Source organism: Rattus rattus, chromosome 10 (assembly GCF_011064425.1).
Source record: "Rattus rattus isolate New Zealand chromosome 10, Rrattus_CSIRO_v1, whole genome shotgun sequence".
Classification (NCBI taxonomy): Eukaryota; Metazoa; Chordata; class Mammalia; order Rodentia; family Muridae; genus Rattus; species Rattus rattus.
The window spans coordinates 81832041-81852907 of record NC_046163.1 but is presented as its reverse complement, the minus strand read 5'-3'; the positions used below and the strand labels follow the sequence as shown (position 1 = coordinate 81852907).

At 37.3% G+C, this 20867-nt stretch overlaps 1 protein-coding gene and 1 non-coding gene across 3 annotated transcripts in view; one reads left to right on the top strand and one right to left on the bottom strand.

Annotated features, from left to right (window-relative positions):
* Positions 1-20867, top strand: part of LOC116911684 (contactin-associated protein like 5-4) — a 465842-nt gene that overhangs the window by 133576 nt on the left and 311399 nt on the right. The gene's annotated exons all lie outside the window — the stretch shown is intronic.
* On the bottom strand, positions 10009-10141 carry LOC116911831. Its single transcript, XR_004389366.1, has one exon. It is a non-coding gene; the product is annotated as a small nucleolar RNA SNORA17 (small nucleolar RNA).

The window sequence follows — 20867 nt, the reverse complement described above, 5'->3', positions numbered from 1 at the left end:
AATAATACAAGCTCTGCTATAGAAGCCACTATGGACACCAAAACACTATTTCTTGCTAGCTCATTTCCTTTCCTTGTTCATGTTAGTGAGTCCCTCAGCCCCAGTTCTGTGAGTCTTTCTCTGTATACACCAAGCACTGGTAAAAGCTTTCTCAAGGAAGTAGCTCAACCAGATATGCCCGTAGAGGCTACATATTCTAATTCCATAAATAGAACTGAAGATTACTATGATGGAAGCTAGAACTTCATACCTCACTTGTGCAGACAGAAACCTGAGTTTTCCCCTTTTTAAACATAATTTACAGTTAGTCTCATATGAGTTGTACATTACAATTTTGATTTAACATCTTATCTCTTCTCACACCTTTGGTATTGCTTTAAATAATGTGTCCATTATTTTTTTTTCAAATCACTGAAAAGTTATCCGAGAAAAGCAAGGAAAGAAAGGTGAATTTTGTGTCAGTTTGGTGGCATGCTCCATTAGTGAGAGAGAATGCAAAGCAGCAGAAATGTAAAGCATCTGACTGCATCACATCCAAAGTCAGCAAGTGCAAGGAGGTAGATATTGGTCCTCAGCTTATTGTTTTCCTTTTATTCTATCTGGGACCCAGACCATGAACAGTACAGAGTGCATTTGTAATGTATATTTTTACTTGAATTAGCTCAACGTAAAAGCTCCCTTGAAGGTACTTCCTGATCAGTTTCTAGATGTTAAACTAACAAGATCTAGAAATTAACCTTCAAAAGTAACCACAGAAAATAGTATACCTTACTTTGGAAACTCAGTCATTAATTTTCAGATGAATTGAGATAATATGCATGAAATTTCCCATATTCTGGGGACTATTATAATGACTTTGAGTCAAAATTTGATTGTCTAAAAGATTCTATCACTTGGATATAACCAAGTTGCTATAGTACAGAATTTCGTTTACTCTAGACATGCTAGAACTGACTGTTTCCCTTTTCAATTTCAGAGTTATATTCTCTCCTTCTTGCAAGTAGTATATCTCCAATGTTTCACCCTTTTCCTTGTTAATCTTCTCAATTTAGTAAACAAATCAAACAAGAAAATTTCCTTGTTCAGCTGACAAGGATTTGTCCAGCTGGACTTTGATCTAGGTCATATAACCATAGCTGAACAAGCTACATCCTTTTATATCTGACATTATGTGAATTAATAAACCAATGCACACCCTATGTACAGCATGAACTTCTGGGTGGAGTCAAATAAAAGAGTGCTGTGAATTTGAAGTGTAACCTGCCCTGTGTGTTAATTGCAGGATTGTATATGATGTAGAAAAGAGTACAGACTGACTTAACAAACTGACCAAAATTGTCATTTTCACACATTTATCCTAATTTAACAAGTAGCCATTCTTGGATTTAGGATATTTTGTCTTACAAATTTGGCAATATGGCAGAACATGCTATAATTCTAAAATATGTAAGGACGAAAGTCACTCGATCAGATAAGCATACTTTGAATTTAAGTTTTGTCAATTCATTGATGTACATTTTAGAAGAAGTAGATTCAGCATTAAGTCTTGCCATATATGTCTTGTTTTCAAAAGTATTGGACTTGTGAGTTTCCAGTAATTAGATTAGTTCATCTTGTCCACTGTGACAAAATATAGAGCCATGTGTTCCTTGCCTGTCTTTCACAGAAGTGCTGTCTATCAAACTGAATAAAACTGGGACTGCTAAGAGGGCGTTATGTTTATCCTATAGATCGTGCAGATTGGATCATAAACTACACTAAAGATACAAAATCTTAACAACATTTGATTAGATAAATAGGGGCAGCTAACAGTAAAGCACTTACTATTTTATAAATAGCCCAGATATCAGGATTCCGTGAACTTTCCTGGGATTCAGATCCAAGTTCTCCAGCATGCACCATCTTAGAGAGATGGTTCAGAACACTAAGAACAATTCCTGGTCTTGTATAGGACCCAAGTTCAGATCCCAGGACCCATGTCAGGGGCCTCACAAAGGTAACTCTAGCTCCAGTGGATCTTCAGCCCACTTCTGGTCCCTCAGTAAATTTTATGCATGAAATAATAACACACACACACATGTGCACACACACAATGCACATGCACATAAATACACACAAATAAAATATAAACATTTTTTCTATTTGTTCTTTTCTCATACAGTACATCCCAGGAGCAGTTTCTCCTTCCTCTACACATTCCAGTTTTTTCACTATATCCTCTCTGCCCCAAATTCAATGCTTTTCTGTTTCTCTTCAAAACAGACCAAACTTCTGAAATATCTACCAAACACAGCATAACACGTTGCTGGAAGACTGGACAAAAAAGTTATATCAAGGTTGGGTAAGAATATTCAACCTTAGGAAAAGTGTCCTAAGAGTAGGCAAAAGAATCAGAGGCACCTCAACTCTTTGAGTACTAGGAATTCTGCAGAACACTTAAGTTAATGCACATACATAATGTACATAGAGAGGACCTGAGCCAGACCAGTGCAGTCTCCATTATTGCCACTATAGCCTCTATGAGCCCCTAAGTCCTGGTGTGTCAATATTGTAGGATGTGTTATTCATGTCTCCTTGACCCCTCTGGTTCCTACAACTCTTTTTGCCCCTCTTCTGTGTGGTTTCCTAAGCTTTGCCTACTGTTAGGAAGTGGGTTTCTGCATCTGTTACCATCTTTGCTAGATGATGCTTCTCTGATAACTGTTGAGCTAGGCACCAATCTATAAATATAGCAATATAGCAAGATATCGTTAAGAATAATTTTATTTCATTTCATTTTTACCAGTTTTATTTGATTATTCTCTAGGTCACTGTGGGATCCAAGTTCAAGTCTGGCAAGCCAGGCAGAATCTGGCATAGGTTCACTCATGTGGCATGGATTTCAAGTTAGACCTGTAATTGGTAGTTCCATTCCCACAAGTTCTTAGCGACAATAGCTCCACCCTATATTGCAGAAAGGACAGGTTGTATGCTGAAGATTTTGTGACTGGGTTATTACACACACACACACACACACACACACACACACACACACACACACACACTTTAAAAAATTAAAAGCAGTGTTGACATCAGAATCTTACCACTTGGCTCCTTTTTGGATCTTTTGAATTCAGTGTTCTGCAGCCACAGTGAATTTTGTACAGTGCTGGGAAGAGTTATGTGAGTGTAGTCCTGTGTAGTCTTTCAACTGATGGAGGAAGTTAATTCCTCCATTGCTTAATCTGCCCATCATTATAAGTAGTTTCACTCTATTCATGAATATTTTCAATATAAATCCCACTGGGTAGTATTAGGTATATTGTAGATTCTTCTAAATAAAATGAGTAGAAAATCTGATTCATATGTGTTAACTATAATGTCAACTATCTTCTATACTTCAGTGATATATTTAGAAGCAAATAATTTACCACTTTTATCTGGATTTCTAGGCTTACAAGCAACATAGCCATTAACATATATATATATATATACATATTTATATATATCTCAAAATGACTTTTAATAAAAGCAGATTAGTCTAAATCAAAATTTTATACAACCATGCATACATAGAAGCATGTTTTGTATACATGGCTATTCACATGAGTGTTGATATGTGAGTTGTTTGTTTGCTTGTGTATATATTCATGTAGTGAACAGAGGGCCACTGTGCCTGTTATTTCCTATGTTCTTTTCACCTTGTTTCAGAGACTGTTTTGTGTTTTATTTTGTTTTTGTTGTTAGTTTGGATTTTTTTTTGAGATTAGCTTCAAACTTGTATATTGGCTGGGCACCATTCCCCAGGGAACTCTCTGTCTTTGTCTCCCTAGAAATGAGATTAAAAGTGTGTACTACCATGCCTGGATACTCTTACATAGGTTTACAGGACAAGTTTTTGGTTCAGGTGCTTTCAAGACCAGCACTTTTCCAATTGAGTTATCTTGCCAATCCTTAAGGCACATTTAACCTGAAAATATAGTTAGAAGTATATTTCTTGGTGACATTTATTCTGAACATCTATGCAAACACTTCATTAATCTGTCTCCATTTTCAGGAATGATTAAATGCATGATCATATTCACTATTTTATATTAAATCCATTGCCAAAGTATTTCAATACACCTTTCTACCTGCTAGCTGTGTTACCATATATTAATAAGATGAACTTTTCTATTTTAATGAAGTACCTTCCACATTGCCATATGTCACAAGTGAATCTGCCAAGTCAAACAAGGTTCACAAACTTGTGGGACCACAGAGGTCCTCCTATACAATCAAATATCAACCATTTCCTTCTTTTTTATCCTCACTCAGCTACATAGCAATTGTTCCAGTGTTTAACTAATAAGCAAACAGCACACACTCATGTGTCCTGCATTCCTGAATCATTCCTGCTCCCTCTGCTGGAAGTGCCCACTCACTTTAAATGCAAATGACTTTGAAGGAGAAAAAAAATGAAAGATGACCCAGAAATAAGTTATGGGCCTTACAGTTAGTAGGTAAAAAGTAGATACAAAATAGAGAAAGCATAAGATAAATTGTAGAGATGGCTCAGTGAGTGTGATGATTTGAGTATGCCTCGTCAAGGGAGTGTCACTATTTGGTGGTGTGGCCTTGTTGTAGTACATGTGCCACTGTGGGTTTGGGCTTTAAAATCCTCAACCTAGCTGCCTGGAAATGAGTCTGTTCTTAGATAACACCTATGATATTTGGTATTGTCCCCTGGCCTCCAAATTCATCATCACAAGTGTGAATTCACATATTGGCACATGTATTAAATTGTACACCATATATACTGTATCTCACATGCAAAAATGCACACAAATCTTTTAACAGGCACAGAGAGAAACAGTATCTAGTAATGGGTACCTTCACATACAACCTGAGAATATAACTTGAAAATGTGCCAGCATGACAATACAGAACACTTACTGGACTATGTTGCAAATTAAAATCAAATATCCCATAACCCTACAAATAATTCTTTACAAGATATTTATGAGTGAAACTACTTGGTATGAGCAGAAAGGAGCTCAGTCAACAGAATTATGATCCCATCAAAGAGAAAAGTGAAACTTGTTCCCACTATACCTGTCTCTTCATATTTACAAACTTAGAGTGCTGTAGATGTCTGTACTGTCATCAGGGCCAACACTAATGAATAATGTACCACCAAAATCAGTCACTAGCTGTAGATTTAATATACCTGTATATCTGTGGAATTTATGCTAAGTATTTTCCCCACCTGCCTTCATTTGTGTAAGACTGCTGACTGTTATACGTTCTGACACCATATCCTCTGGTAAAATATTCTGTGCTTTGTTGTATAAGCTGGTGCATGCCTTTAACCAGTTATAGCACTCAGGAAGCAAAAGACAGCAATCTCTGAATTTAAGGACAGGGTGGTTGACAGATTGAGTACCAGGGCCACCAAAACTACACAGAGAAACCATGACTAGGAAAGAAAAAAAAAGAAAAACAAAACAAAACAAAAACAAAAAGAAAGAAACAAACAAAAAAAAGCAGTTCTTAACTCACTGCTATGAGAAAATATCTAATAAAATAACTTAATTAAGAATTGTTTATTGTGGCTGATAATTTGAGAATTAATAGAGAAATTACGTCACAGAGGTGTGAAAGGGGCATTTACTACCTGTCAGCTTGACCATATTGGCCATCAAGAGATGACTATAGCTGTTTTAGCTTGTATCCTGCATATTTAGACTTTGTACTGAACAACATGCTGCAGGCTCAATATTCTGTCAAAAAATTTATTAGAATCTGAGGTAGCATAATAGACATTTGTACCTTTTTAATCGCTTGTGTTTTACATTTGATGGTGTCTTCTAAGGTGTTTAAGAACAGACCCCAATATGTATCTGTATTTTCTGACTAAAATCTCTTAAAAACTTTGAGAATTTGTAGTAGCCTACCCTTTTCCATGGCTAACAAGCATGAATAACAATGTATGCCAGAGGACCACCTGGCTCTCTTTCTTCAGGAGCCACCTAATTTGTTCCTTAAGACAAAGCGTCACTTGCTAAGTAGGCTACACTGACTGGCCAGAAACACTGGAATCTACCCTTCTCTGCCTCCCCAGTGGTAGGGTCAAAAGTACCTATTCCACACATTGCTTTTTCAAGAATAATAGAGAGATGGAATGTGTGTACAACAAGGGCTTCAGAGCTAAGTCACCTCCCCAGCTCAGCACATGTTACTTTAAGAAGTTTTACTTATTTGTAAAACAAATTTCATTAAATTACTTTTAAAGATTGAAAATTTCAAAAATTCTTGACAGCTCGCAATTGAAGTTAGTATTATGTGTCAGTAATGTCTAGCTAAGAGCTTACCTACTTCCTATTATTGATATCCCATATCACAGTCCTAGTTAAAAATTTAAAAATCCAAGCATTAATGCACTCTACCATGCACTATTGTCTTAAAATGGCTAGTAAATCAAATTATGTGACCGTTTTTCTATTGAGATAATTGACTTTGTGCCAAATCAATGTTTTCAATCAGTCCCTTCTCTAATTTAACAGCAAAGATGTAAAATTCAAAGAAAAGAGTCTTATGGTCAGCCCTTATGGGTTCATTTTATACCTAGTGAAATACGCCAGAAAGGATGTGCACATAAGCTGATGACTTGGGCTTGTGGGCAAGGTGAGGACTCTTTTGGGGCTTTCTACCAGCATAGAATTCAGATACTTAACCATTCCCTTAAGTACAGAATTATTTTCTTTTTAAAAATTTTCTTTCCTTTAAATGTGGAAAAATCCTTCAGAAGATAGTACCATAGCATGCATATGTATAATGACAGAAATAGCTATGCTGTGAAACTGTTAATGCAGATGCGATTTTATTAAACAGGAAAGACACGTTGCTTCCTTTGGTATGTTGCACCTCTGTGGTATTAGGCTCTGGAGGTTACTCATTGGTGGGGAGGCAGTCCTTGCTTTGCCACAGTCTAGAGAGTTCATGAGAGTATTATTATTTTTAATATTTTTATTCTTAGTGGAGTGGTACACACACCATAGCATCTGTGTTGCAAGCATAAAGTCACTGTGGAGTTGATTCTGTCATTCAGGCTTTATGTGGATACTGGGTGAACTTGAGTTCAATCATCTTAAGCTTTCTGGATTCCATGGCATCTCAGCAACAATAGACAATATCCTTAATAATAAACATGACTCTAAAAGGCAACAAGTGTACCTTAATATTATTTTCAAGTTATAAATGAAAACAAACATAGATTTTCTTTTTATTCAAAGAGGAACAATAGCTCTATAATTGATTACATAAATTATTATATAATATATACATACATAATAATTGATTATGAAATAAAATGAACATTTTTTGTCTTTTTAGATAATGAATACCTTTTAATTTTTATAATAAAACAAAATAAACTAAGAAGAAATGGTTAATTAGTGTTTAAGTTAACACTAATTAGATAACAGAATTTGATAAAAATATGTCTAGAATTACACGTTTTTAACATATCCAGTTGTATAGGTTAGGTCATGTTTCTAAAGTAGCCAACGTACAGTTAAGAAATCAATATTAGGCAAATATTTGTTCTACTTATTTTCAGTATGTTTGCATCTTCATGTGTGTGGCACATATGTTTGTATAGGTATGCATGTACATGTATTTGGAGAGGCAAGTCAACATTAAATAATGTCCTCAAGGTGTCAGTCACCATGCTTTTGAAATTGTCTCAGTTCAATCAGGCAGATCATAAGGGAACACCAAGGAATTTGCATCTCAGTACATTTTCAATGCTAAGATTTTATTCCTGTGCCATTAAGTTTACCACTTAAGTTGTTTAATACTTTATTTCTTGCTGTGTATATGTACACATATCAAATAATGTATGTGGAGGTGAAAGGACAATATATGAAAGTCAATTTTCTTCCTTCAACCTGTGGTTCCAAGGTATCAAATTCATGTCCTTAGTCTTGGTAGCAAGTACATTTGCCCATTAAGTCATCTTGCCCCCTTTCTTCTAGGTGGGTTCTACTAATTCAGGTCCTAATATTCATGTGAAGGTATATTACCAATTGAGCTGTCACCCTGTACCTTGCCCTTTTCTTATAATGCTTAGATATTTATAAGCAGTAACTGGAATATTCTACAAAGAAATAATCCTTCATAAATCCAACCTTGGAAACACTGTTGATACTTTGCACGTTTTTCATTTGAAGACACAAATGTATTTGTTTTGCCTGCTTTGCTTTTGCAACATCAGTGGCAGTGATTTAAATTGAAATGAGTTATTTTGAAATAGGCAGAACAAATATGACGTGTTTCATGTTCAGATAATCAAACTCCCCTTTTGGAGTCAAACTATAATTGTTTTATATGTAAAAAACTGAAATTAAAAACCATAAAAATATATAGAAAACTATATAAATAGTTTTATAGAACTAGAAATATATAGAAAAATATCCATTCTGGATAGTTTTCTAGGGTCTATTGTTTTTGAAGAAAATATTCTTTAAAGATCCTTAAGATGCTGTTGCTGGGAGAAGAGGAGCTTGTTCTCATCTTTGGGTTTTCCCCAGACCCAGAGAATGAGGTAAGGCAATTATGATTATTAATGGGAACTAATAGGTGAGGTAGTTGTGAGATAACAGGATGCCAGTTCAGCATTTGTCATTTCATTGGACAAGGTCCTAGGGGACTGTAAGGCACATCGGTGTCATATAAGGCTGAAGTAATGCATCTTGTCTACATGAATTTAAAGCAAAGTTAAAAAAGATATCAATATTCTCAAATATGACTATGAAGCTAGGTTTAATGACAGACAACTGCTGGGACTGTGTAGAGAATGGTGCCTGAGATAGTTGCTAATTCCGTGGTGGTTTGAATTTGCTGATCAGGTTTGCCACACAACAAAAGTGGGGTGAAGTTTTACCTTCCCAGACCCACTCTCTGTTTTCCATGTATGGTGACTGACTTCTTATGCCTCCCAGTCTCCTTAGGGAATAGAAGTGTTTATAAAAACTGTTAATATTACTGTCCCTCACTAGAGTTATCATGACATATTCCAGATACAAAGGTAGTAGAGATTCCAGGTAAAGGAGTGGAAGCACAGCATCCTAGGCCAAGGATTGAAGAGAGAAATGCTATTTCCTGAAAAGCATACACTCAATATACCCTGATGTGTAAGCATGGAAGGTAATGGGATATAGACATCAGGCTAAAGAATTTAGTAAGGCAGAAAGCACTAGACTACTACTGGAAGTTAAAACATACTAATATATTCTAACACAAGTTCCTTGAAGAAAAACAAAAAGAATACTAGTAGACTTCACTTAGTGAGAGTGTGAAACCTCCTTCCTGCCTCTTACAGATGCTGTAAGCTTTTTATATCTTCAGTTTTTACACAGAGGGCTGTGGATGGGAAAATGGTGACTTGAAACCTATGGAAGCCTTTCATTCTGTGAAAAATAACTGCCTTGCATGTCAAGGTACCATCCTGGTATTTGGGTTTTCTCTCAAACTTAGTTTCTCACTGCTGTGACTATAGACCTGACAGAAGCACCTTCCTGAATAGATAAAATGTCCTTTGGCTCCAGTTTGAGACTATAGCATACTGTGGTGGGGATAGGAAGTGGATAGTTAGTTTGCATTTGCAAGTGAAAAGCAAAGAAATGAGTTCTGGAGACCAGATAGCTTTCTCTTCTCTAGTTTGCCCCAGGAACTCAGCTTGAGTATCTCTGCCCTCTTCAAGTAGCCTTTCTAGGAGCATTTTCATAGACTGAGGGTTATCACAAGATCATTTCTCATCAGGCCTTCCTGCATGACTGCAGGCAGAGGTAGTCTGCATTGGGCTCACTCATGCCCAGATCCTGCCGATATATAATATTCTATGATCTTCTAGTCTAGGCTTACTCCCCACACTGGAAGCCTGTCCAGGACTCTGTGTCATGGGACTCAATGCTGTCTGGGGCTAGCTCCCTGTCTGGCATCAGACTGGGTGTCCTCTCAGCCTCGTTTCTTTTTTTTTTTTCAGGGAGTGTAAGATGAATAATCATTCAGATGTTCACAGGTGAGAACACTGAAGTAAAACTTAGTCTCTCTCCTCTGTGTCACTTACTAACATATATGTGATATAGACAGCCACACCTGCAATGCCTCTAGGGGTACTTTTTATAGCATTTTAATATGATAGAACAGAATTACATGTATATGTTGTGTGAATCTTTAAGTTTTTGCCTTGATTTCCCCAATTCAGGGATAATAACCCCGAATTATAAAACAAGTATTCTTATTTCAGAGGTATTCATCACAGTAAGAGAAATGAAACTAGGACAAGAATTTTCTCCATTTTTTTTGCACAATAGACAAAATTAATATGTGGGTCACAGAATAGCTGATGTTATTCATAGTGTCCTGATTCAGAGGTGATTATTTATAAACTATTGAAGAAAGTTGAAAGCTGTATATCATGACATCCATAGAAGAATGAGCAAGTTATTAAATGCTTTTCCAGAAAAACAAAACAAAAACTCAAAATGTTTTTAAACCCTGTTGTAGGGGATGCATCATACTGAAAATCAATAATGTATATTTAAATAGCAATAAGAATTTACTTAGCATTTATTATCCTGGACAGAATCACAGAACTGTGTAAGATTAGGGATGAGCATGTGCTGGAGAGCCAGCTGGAAAAAGGAGGCAGGGACTGAAACTACCTGCCACAGGTATAGAGGGAACCAAGATGATTTGAAAACAGTTTGCAATAGGAACACATTTGGGAATGTTGCATGGAGCAGTTTTGTGAGCTTTGGGAGGCATAAGTTACATGCACAAATACCCAACCTGTGGACAGAGATTGCCCACTGAAGATACTGGAGGTGGGATCTGGCAGGCTACTGTTTCTGTGACAATTCACATTGCTCTCATATCATTGAAAGTAGCCTTATAGAACAGATGCCAAGGAAGGGATGGACCATAATCCAGTGAAATATGATTCACAAAAATGAAGTTGTAGAAATAGAAAGATATTTGAGTGTTTTAGAGTATTTGCTGCTCGTCCAGGAGACTCAAATTAAGGTCCTACTATGCATGCCACGTAGCTCATAGCTGCCTGTAACTTCAGCTCTAGTGGATCCAACATCCTCTTCTGAAGACCATAGGTATCTGTACATAGATACATATACACATATATGAATATACACATACATGTAGATACCCATACAACGAGAGAGAAACAGAGAGACAGAGATGCAGAGAGACAGAGAGATACAGATATAGAGGCAGAGGAGAGACAGACACACAAAGACACACAGACATACACAGAAACATATGCACCTCAGACACACACACACACACACACACACACACACACACACACACCCCACATTACAGTCTTTAAAACTAATTCTTAAAATAAATAAATAAAAAGAAGTGGACTGCTTTGGTCCAACTATCATTTGCTCTTTGCCTCCTGCTCTATAATTTATTCCAAAAAATTTTTCAGGCTTAAAGTTTATCAATGAGAGCTATAAAATACCTATTGATTTATATGGCTTATCTTCATTATTATTAAGAAAGGGAACGGAAATGCTATCAGAAGAAAAAACAATAAAAAAGAAGTTCTATACCTATGGCCAGGTTCACTTTTGTGTGTGTGTGTGTGTGTGTGTGTGTGTGTGTGTGTGTGTCTGTGTGCCTGTGTATGTATATTTTATGTGCTTCTATGTCTCTGTAAGAATATGCATGCAAATGTAATTTGTGCACATGGAATGTGTGTATTGGTATGTGTATTGATGTACATTGTGTATTTGCACATTTCTTTGTGTGTTTTTGTGTGTGTGTTTGTGTGGTACAGGCAGATATGTGTGTAGATCCTTTGCCAGTAAACATAGAGAAGGACATATCATTAAGGATTCCGTTCAAACACTTTCTGCCTTAGTCACTTGAGACAGAGTCTGTCATTGAACCAAGAATTAGGCTGGTGGCCAATGAGTCCCTGTGATCCTCCTTTGTCTACTCCCTAGAGCACTCAGATTTCAAGAAAGTATGTAGCTATACACGGCTTATTACATATGTGCGGGATTCAGGTCCTCATGCCTATACAATAAGTCCTTTTACCGACTAAGCCAATCTCTTCATCTTCTCATTTAATGATTATATTACAAAATAACACAAATGCCATGATTTTTTAAAAATAAGAACCTTTAATTTTCTCAAACATTTCAAGAACTGAATATTTTCATGAAAGGCCAATCATCCAAAGTTGCCATGGAACATGAAGCTTTGTTGGTGGGGATGGAAACTCAGTTCCTTTCAGTCATTTAGCGTCTGTCTTTTATGAACAGGAACTTCATAAAATAACAGCACATATTTTCTTGATCAAGATATAGTTATTTGGAAAACACCCAAGGGAAAGTGAAAACTGTCAAGCTTTGTATGTGCAGTGTTATAGACAGCACCTCTGATCATGACATAAAGGATGCCTGTTTTATCAGACACTCTGGTGTCTGACTGTAATGGAATAAAGAATGCATGTGATGCCATTGGAAAATCGAAGATAGGTAATGATTTTGGATTTATACCTTCTCAGCTCTAGGCTAAAGCTTTATCCCTTGTCAGTCTCAGTTTCCACGTGTTACAATTATGATAGTTCCCATGTTGAGGGGCTATCTTAAGAACTCCTGACTCAGTTTGTAGAACCTGGTGAGTACACATGCACAAATATGACCCCTGATTGTGGTAGACATTTCTGTGGCACAAATGTCTGTTTTGACAGATATTTCTCTGACAACTGCTTCTGAACTACTATTGCTTGTTGTAGCAATTATTTTTCTCATTGTTGGGGCCTGACAAAAACAACATAAGAAAGAAGGGGTTTATTCTGCTCAGAGATGGAACTCAGTCCCAGATGGTGGGTATGGTGATTTGAATATGTTTGGCCCAGGAAGTGGCACTATTAGGAGGTATAGCATTGTTGGAGTGGGTGTGGCCTTGATGTTCCTATGGGGGTGGCTTTGAGACACTCCTCCTCACTGCATGAAAGCAGTCTGCTCCTGGCTTTCTTTGGATGAAGATGTAGAATTCACATTTCTTCCAACACCATGCCTGCCTGGATGCTGCTGTGCTTCCTGCCTTGATAATAATGGCCTGAACCTCAGAAACTTTAAACCAGCCCTAATTAAATGTTCTCCGTTTTAAGAGTTGCCTTCATCATGGTACCTTTTCACAGCAATGAAAACCATAACTAAGACAGTAGGAAAGGCATGGCAGCAGGACTGTGGGGCAGCTGCTCATACCATATCTGTAGGCAGGAAACAGAGACTGATGAATTCTGATGCTCAGCCTGTATTTTCTTATTTAGACAGTCTAGCTCCCCAGTCTATGGTATGGTGCCACAAATTTAAACTGAGTTTTCTCTATCCATCAACCCTAGCTAGAAAATCCCTCAGTGGTATGTGCCAAGGCTTGTCTCCTAAGAGATTTTAGATAGTGTCAAGATGACAACCAATATTAATTTTCACACTCTCCATATTTCCATGCTAAAATAGCATGTTTAGTCAGTGCCAACTAAAAAGGGGAACATAACTATCATAAAGGCATGACAAGTTTCATGGTCCACTATCAGGATTGTCTGAAAATGTAATGGTCCTGTGCAGCATCTGCAGTTCCCATTGTGAAGAGTCAGAAAATATTTTTTAAAAACATGACATATAAAAACAGCATTATTTTAATAAACTAGAAAATGACTGAATTAAAAACTTAGCACAGAAAAGCTTTGGAGTAAACTTATTAAAATGTGTAAAATGATTATATAACACTTTAGAAATACCCCTTTGAAAAGAAAAAAGAATTAAAAGAAGTACAAACTGTACAAGAGACACACAATGATGGCCCAACGTCGTATAGCACAGAACATACATGATTTGTTAGACTAACAACTGTAAGAAGAATCTGTGACTTTTATTGTATATAATTCTTTCCTAGGTGCCATGTAACTTTGGTTTTCTGTTTTTGTTTTTGTTTTTGTTTTGTTTTTTGACAGCTTTCTCCCTGAAAGAGAATCTGTACACACACATACCATCTACAAATCACAGTACAGGGAGAATGGTAGGTGGAATCGTCTGTGTGAAGGACGGGTAGATAGTTTCTCAAATTTAAAATTAGCTAATAAACAACTACAAATTTCCTTTTGTATATGTTCAAATGTGTGCCAGAGCATGCCTGCATAAGCATATATTTAAGTGAGGATACATATTTACATAGCACATCGAGGCTCAATTGTCCTCTTCATTCTTCTTTCATATAGTATTGTCCTTAGATACCTCCTTGTTTCATGTCTTATACAACACAAACACACACACACACACACACACACACACACACACACACACAATCAAGACTGTAGTGTTTGTCTTTCTGTTTCTACATTTTTTCTACTCAGGATGATGATTACCAGTTTGATCCATTTTAATGTCAATCATGTAAGTTTATCTTTTTTTCACTGCTGAATAGAACTCTGTTTTCTGTATAGGCCCCATTTTCTATACCCATTCACTTATGAAGAGAAGTCAACATTAAAAAGTAACAATTTCTAAAGATTACAGAACTCTTATCTGTCTGCCTGGCAAAAAGAAAGCAGAGAATTATTTACAGGACTCAGAAAATGGGCTAAATCCTTTATGTATAATCACATTTAATTCTCTTAGAAGCCATGTTACTGAGAAAGGCTTATGCCACATTTTTGCCAAAGAGAACAAGGTTCAGAGAGGGTAAATCGATTACTCAGGAGTCTTCATCTAAAATCTTACTCCTTTCACATGACACAAGACTCCTCATGGGCCTTGGCATTTGAAGCATAGAATATACTTATGTCACCTACTGAGACCCTGCCTTAAGGGAGATACAGACAGTAAGGATCACCTGAAGCTGTAATAGACAAGGTCAATTGTGTCAGGGTTATGTCTACAACCAGGCAGATAAGAAATGAGAGGAAAGGAAATGGAATACTTGACTTTATATCAGGCAGTGCTCTGCTTTTCTTTCTGTTACTGTGTGAAGCACTTGGACAAAAAGCCACTTAAGGGAGGAAGAAATTTATTTAGCTCAAACTTCCAGGTCAAAGTCTGTTATTAAATGGGGGTGAAGTAGAAAGCATTTGGGAACAATGCTTACAGGTTTGCTTCTAGGTTTGTGCTCAGCTGGCTTTCTTATACAGCCCAGGACCACCTGCCCAGAAATGGGCCACTTACAGTGGGATATACTCTCCTGTTAACATTAAAAAAACAATCCCCTCAGACATACTCACCAGCCAGTCTGATCTAGGCTATCATCCAGATGAGGCTAATCTCAGGTGGCTTAGGCTGAATCAAGCTGACAATTAAAGCCACATAAGAAAACCAGGACTGCTATGTACTTAGATATTTTTTCAAATACCTACAAATATACAGAATATTCCAAAACATACTATATGAATTCATACTTTTAATTCATCATAGACACAAAACCCAGCATAGACTTATATATGCTTTCTCAGTTAGCATTGCTTTACTTTTGATTTTACTTTTGCTCAAATTCAGAGCTTGCCCAATTAAGATCTAAGCTAATTGTAGATCTATAAAGAAGCATTTGAGGCCTCCATTAAGGATGTCTATTGTAAGGTAAAATATTCTGCTCTTAATTTAAATATTCTGCTCTTAAATTAAATATGTAACTCTTACAGCTGCTCAAAATCTCTGGAAGGAGCAAATATCCAATATTTTATAATTATTAAGTTTGGTGGGATGCTGAAGTAAAGGTGCTTGCTACCAACCCCGACATCAGAGTTCAACTGCTAGAACGCACACAGTGCATGAGAACCCATTCCCAAACATCGAATTCTGATGTCAAGATGCAAGGTAAATAAACATAATATAAACTGTTGAGACTCTCTCCAAAAACAAAGCAAGTTCTCTCTCATTTCTTCATGGCTCCCTGGGGTCCAAAATGAGGTATGTCCGCATCATCTATTTTCAATCTGGGTTCTTCAGTGTTCATTCCAAACTATGTAAGACATACAAGCAGAATGAACTGTGGGAGTATCAAGCTTTTCCCATCACACCCATAAGTGAATAGATGACATCTCAAAATGTCTTGCTTTTTAAACTTCCAATTTTTTTGATGTCATTTCAGTAGTGCAACGCTGAAGGATAGCCTTAAAGAGATCAGGTAAGACAAGGTAGTATCAGGGCAGCATGGACACCTGAACATCCAGTGACTGATGGTGAGGATCTCAGGATGTTAATGTAATTTGTACATGGTGTTTTTCCTATAACCTAGACAGCTCTTAAATAAATGAGACAGAGACTATAAGATTTATGTAATAGGCCTTACAGCACAATTTCTAAGCATTTATTAATATTTTCCAATCCTCTAGGCTAATCTGGCTACCTCTCTGACAAAATCTCTGAGATAATTGCATTTTTTTATTGATTTAGCTTTCTCTGCTCCAGGTGTTTTCTCATGGTGTCACCAAAACCCTCTCCTTTGGGTGAATCTTCCTTCCCCTCTCCTTCTCTCCTCCTCCTCCTCCTCCTCCTCCTCCTCCTCCTCCTCCTCCTCCTCCTCCTCCTCCTCCTCCTCCTCCTCCTCCTCCTTCTCCTCCTCCTCCTCTTCCTTCTTCTCCCCCCCCCACTGGTTGATATCCAGGCCTATTCTTTTCTGTACTCAGTTATTGACAGGTCAGCTATTATTGACAAAGAAGACAATGAATTTGGAGTAATGTTTATACAACCTTGAGCTAAGAGATTCTTAGAATAAGCACTTTCATGCCATGTCCAGATTGTAACCAGATATGGGAGTAGAAAAATTAGCATTGGAATAAGATAAGAACAATATTCACACAATGCACACTAACTTTATTACAACATCAGATATCAGAGCTTTGTCTTCTAGGATGATCTTTAGAATCCAAAAGGAATCTTTTTAGGCCAATAAATCTGGTAAGTCTCACTGAACAAGCCACATATTATGTCCCAGACACACAATTCCAGAAGTCTCAAAAGAAAACACAACTAGCTGTAAGCCCAAGATAGGAGCTGGAGTATAAATTGTTTCATGATTTCTACTTACCACAGATAGGGAACTAAGAGGAGAGCAAACTGACATTTCTACCAAAGTTGAACATAGTGAGTCAATGAGTATATATTGGGGTTAGTTGCATGAGTATGTTGAAGGTACACACAGGAGCATGATGGCTCAAAAGCAGCTGAGTCACTGGAAGCCCATGCCAGCATGTGATGACTCAGGAAGGCAGCAACTCTGCAACTCTATGCAGACATAGAGGCTGCTCTCTAATAAGGAGATCTGCCAGGTAGAATCTCCCCTTCTAACAAAAGTTTAGTGTGTTACTAACATTGAGGAGGACCCTAGTGAACCATGTTTCACCTTTCTCAGACATGTGACGTTATATTTATGTTTCAGAAGCTTCCCCTATCCTTCAGTTGAAAGGAAACTGCCCTACAGCATAGACATAAACCTATCTTGAAGATGGATTTTTTTTTTTACAGTGCTGTAGTGCATCTTGCTGATTCTATTACAGGAGAAAGCTGGAAAACTGCGGCAGCAAACTAAGCCAGGAATCAGATTCCTGTCCTAAGGGTGGAGGCTTGAGTGTAGTCACATATTGATTTGTACACCTTTAACCTAGTTCTCCCATATTTGGTTAAGCATACCTAAAAAGTAGTCTTGCAAATTAGTTGGTTGATTAGTGGAGTCTGGAAATAAATTGGAATTTTCCATCAGCCATAGAATTTGCCGCAAATACAGAAAAGAAAATATAACATAACCAGGTGCAGTTTGTGAGGATGGCAGAGGTGGTGTGGTGTGGGGGAAGGTGGGAAGGTGGGATGTGGGCTGCAGCTGATTTGAGAAGTCCCCGAGGCGATTCATATTATGTGCTTTGTGGAATGTCCAGAAGCTAAGAGATGGGAGCTATTGCAAGCTTTTGGTATTGTTTGTAGCTCACTGGAATGAGACTTTGGGGTCCCTTCTCACACTGCCACAGCCCTCATAGACTCTGAAAGCACTGCCATATGTGCTCCAACCTAGCTGGTTCTCCAAACTGAAAATGGCTGGAATGGAGTCTTGCTGTGGAAGTCTTTCCCTTGAACCTGTACTTCTCCTGGTGAAAAACAGAACAACAACAACAACAGCAACAACAACAACAACAACAACAAAATAAAATAAAATGACAAGCAAACAATAGCAGCAACAATGAAAAACAGAGTGTGGTTTGGGTGTACGCTGATAATGTAATAGTCTTGAAGAAAGTGTGTGTATCTCATTTCTCAGCATTTTGAGATTGTTCCCAGGTTCAGAGCAGATAATTTGAAGGGACTTATCTAGCATCTGGATTAAGTATTTTAAGATGATATCCAAGAAGCATAAAGATATCTAATGATCTCGTACAGATATGGGGCTAATCCCAGCTTTATGGCTTTGAGCAGTCACTTGAATACTCAAAGGTTTAATGTGTTTATGAAACCAGGACAATGAAGCTTCATTCAGTGGTGACCCCAGCCACGTTTTACAGTGGCTCATTGTCTGAATTCAGTATCTAGTGTATGCTGTCATAATAAGAGAAGGGAATGTTAATGAGAGCAGCTCAGATGTGGATTGTTGTGGTAATTTCTTATACCATTAAGCCCGTACAAAAACATACAACTCAATTGTGGTATTTATGGTATATGCCTTGATTGGGCAGATCTATCATTATACTAATTGATTCCCCAGCTACAAGACCTGTTGCTACTTGCAGCTTCTCCAAGCCATGTGGTTCTGTTCCATCTCACTTCCACCTCCTCTCAGCTGTCTATATGAGTCCTCCCATGATACCTTTTATTTACCCTTCCCAATCATCAGATCTCACTTTTATTTGACCAGTGAGAACTGAGAAAAGTTTCCGTAAGATCACCTGAGTATGTGATACACCCTGGGGCAAGCCCTCTTAAGCAAGCAGAATTAACATCAAAATACAAACAGAACCAGGGCAACCCACAACAGTGAGTGGTCATTTTGAGATGGAAAGGAATCATTTGGCATTCCATAAAGAAAATGTGCCCCCTACCTCATTTTCATGAACGATTCTTTCTCTCTAGTACAGGGATGAAATGCATTTTCCCAGCTTTCTGCATGCTCTCCCAAAAGGTTGGAAGATATCAGAGATCTGAATGAGCACTAAGGGTCTATCAATGAAGAGATAAATTAGAAGAAAAATGGAGTAAAAAAAATTAAACAAAGTAGAGCGCCAGTGTGCTCAAGTCTTCCAAGTGCAGTTTATGGAATGGGTTCATCTGATGCAGTTGTAAACTTGATAAAGAGCTAGAATCAGTATATTATAGTGACAGTCTTTATGACAAATATACTTCCTGTATATAAAAAGCCATCTTCATCTTTCCTCTATATGTACACAGTTTTTACCCTTAAATTCAAATTTCCTTTAAAAAAAAGATATTCACACCTAAGTCCAAGACTAGACAGCCATGGGGTTAGTGAAGGTAGCAAGCTCCAGGCTCAATGAGAGACACCATCTCAAAAACTAAACTGGGAAGCAATTCAGACGAACACCTAATGGTGACCACTGATCTCAAAGTACACATGTGAGTACATACATGCACTCAAACAAATCAAAAAGGCAGATTTCCTTCTGAACAAATTTTACAGTTCTTAGGAAGTAAATGGTGACATAGTTATTCCCACTGTACTTTAACTACTATGTCTGGATTCCTATACTAAGCTTAAGCACCAAGGCATATTTTTGTTTTTCATTCTGCTCTTTCTAGTCCAAACCCCTGACTTACACCACATGAGACAAGGCTAAAGTTGTTGTAGGAAATACCCTTTCTTCTATCTTGGGGGAAGTGCCTGGTAGGAGATTTTTAAACTATTTTGCCATCTAAAACAAAAAAACCTTGCATGGAGAGGACCTGAAGGAACCCTTCACTAGGCCAGGAAGATACGTCATTTGATAAAGTTCTTGCCCTGCAAGTGTTAGAACAGGAGTTCAGATCTCTAGAATTTTGGAAAAGCTGAGCAGGTGTTGTACAACCCTGTAATCCAAGCACTGTACTGATACTGACAGGAGTTCCCTAAGTACACACTGGGCAGCAATCTCTGAGTTCAATTGAGAGACTCCAGATCAATAGCTACAATAAAATTTAACAACACATTTGAACCTCCACACGTACATATATTCAAGTGCATACAAACACATGTCCATGCAGGCAATATACACATTAAAACATGAAACAAATCCTTAATGTCAAATCAACTCATTGTCAGGACCATTCAACTTATAAAGTAAAATACTGGAAATGTTAAGAAAAATAAAAAATACAGCAATAAATACTGTAAAGAAAAAAATTGACATTACTGAGGATTGGCACATCAACATCTCATGTTTTGTGAGTATATCACAGTTAAATTCCTGCATTCTCTATTGCTTCCCCTTTCTTCACAAAACTCTGCTCACCACATTGAAACTCATCAGATTTGGTATTGAGCATGTAATTTTTCCATGTTATAATTGCTTTCTTGTGTATCCCTTTTTTGTTGTTGTTCAGGATTTTTTTGCTAAAGAATTTCAGTACAATGCACAATATTTAGTGAGCACAGTACAGTGTGTATTCCTACTATTTTAATCTATTCAACCATGATAGGAGAAGGTAGAGGAGGGTAGAAAACGAAGGTTGAATTCATCTGACCTTAATTCTGACTAACTTAAACATTGTTGATGGTTGCAAATTATGAAACAAAAATCCATGGACCTGCTTGTGATGTTAACATTTGTAGCATTTTATTCCCAAGTAGCTTTGACTAGGGTTTGCTCAAGAGTCACAGTTGTGATTTAGGACAAGCAA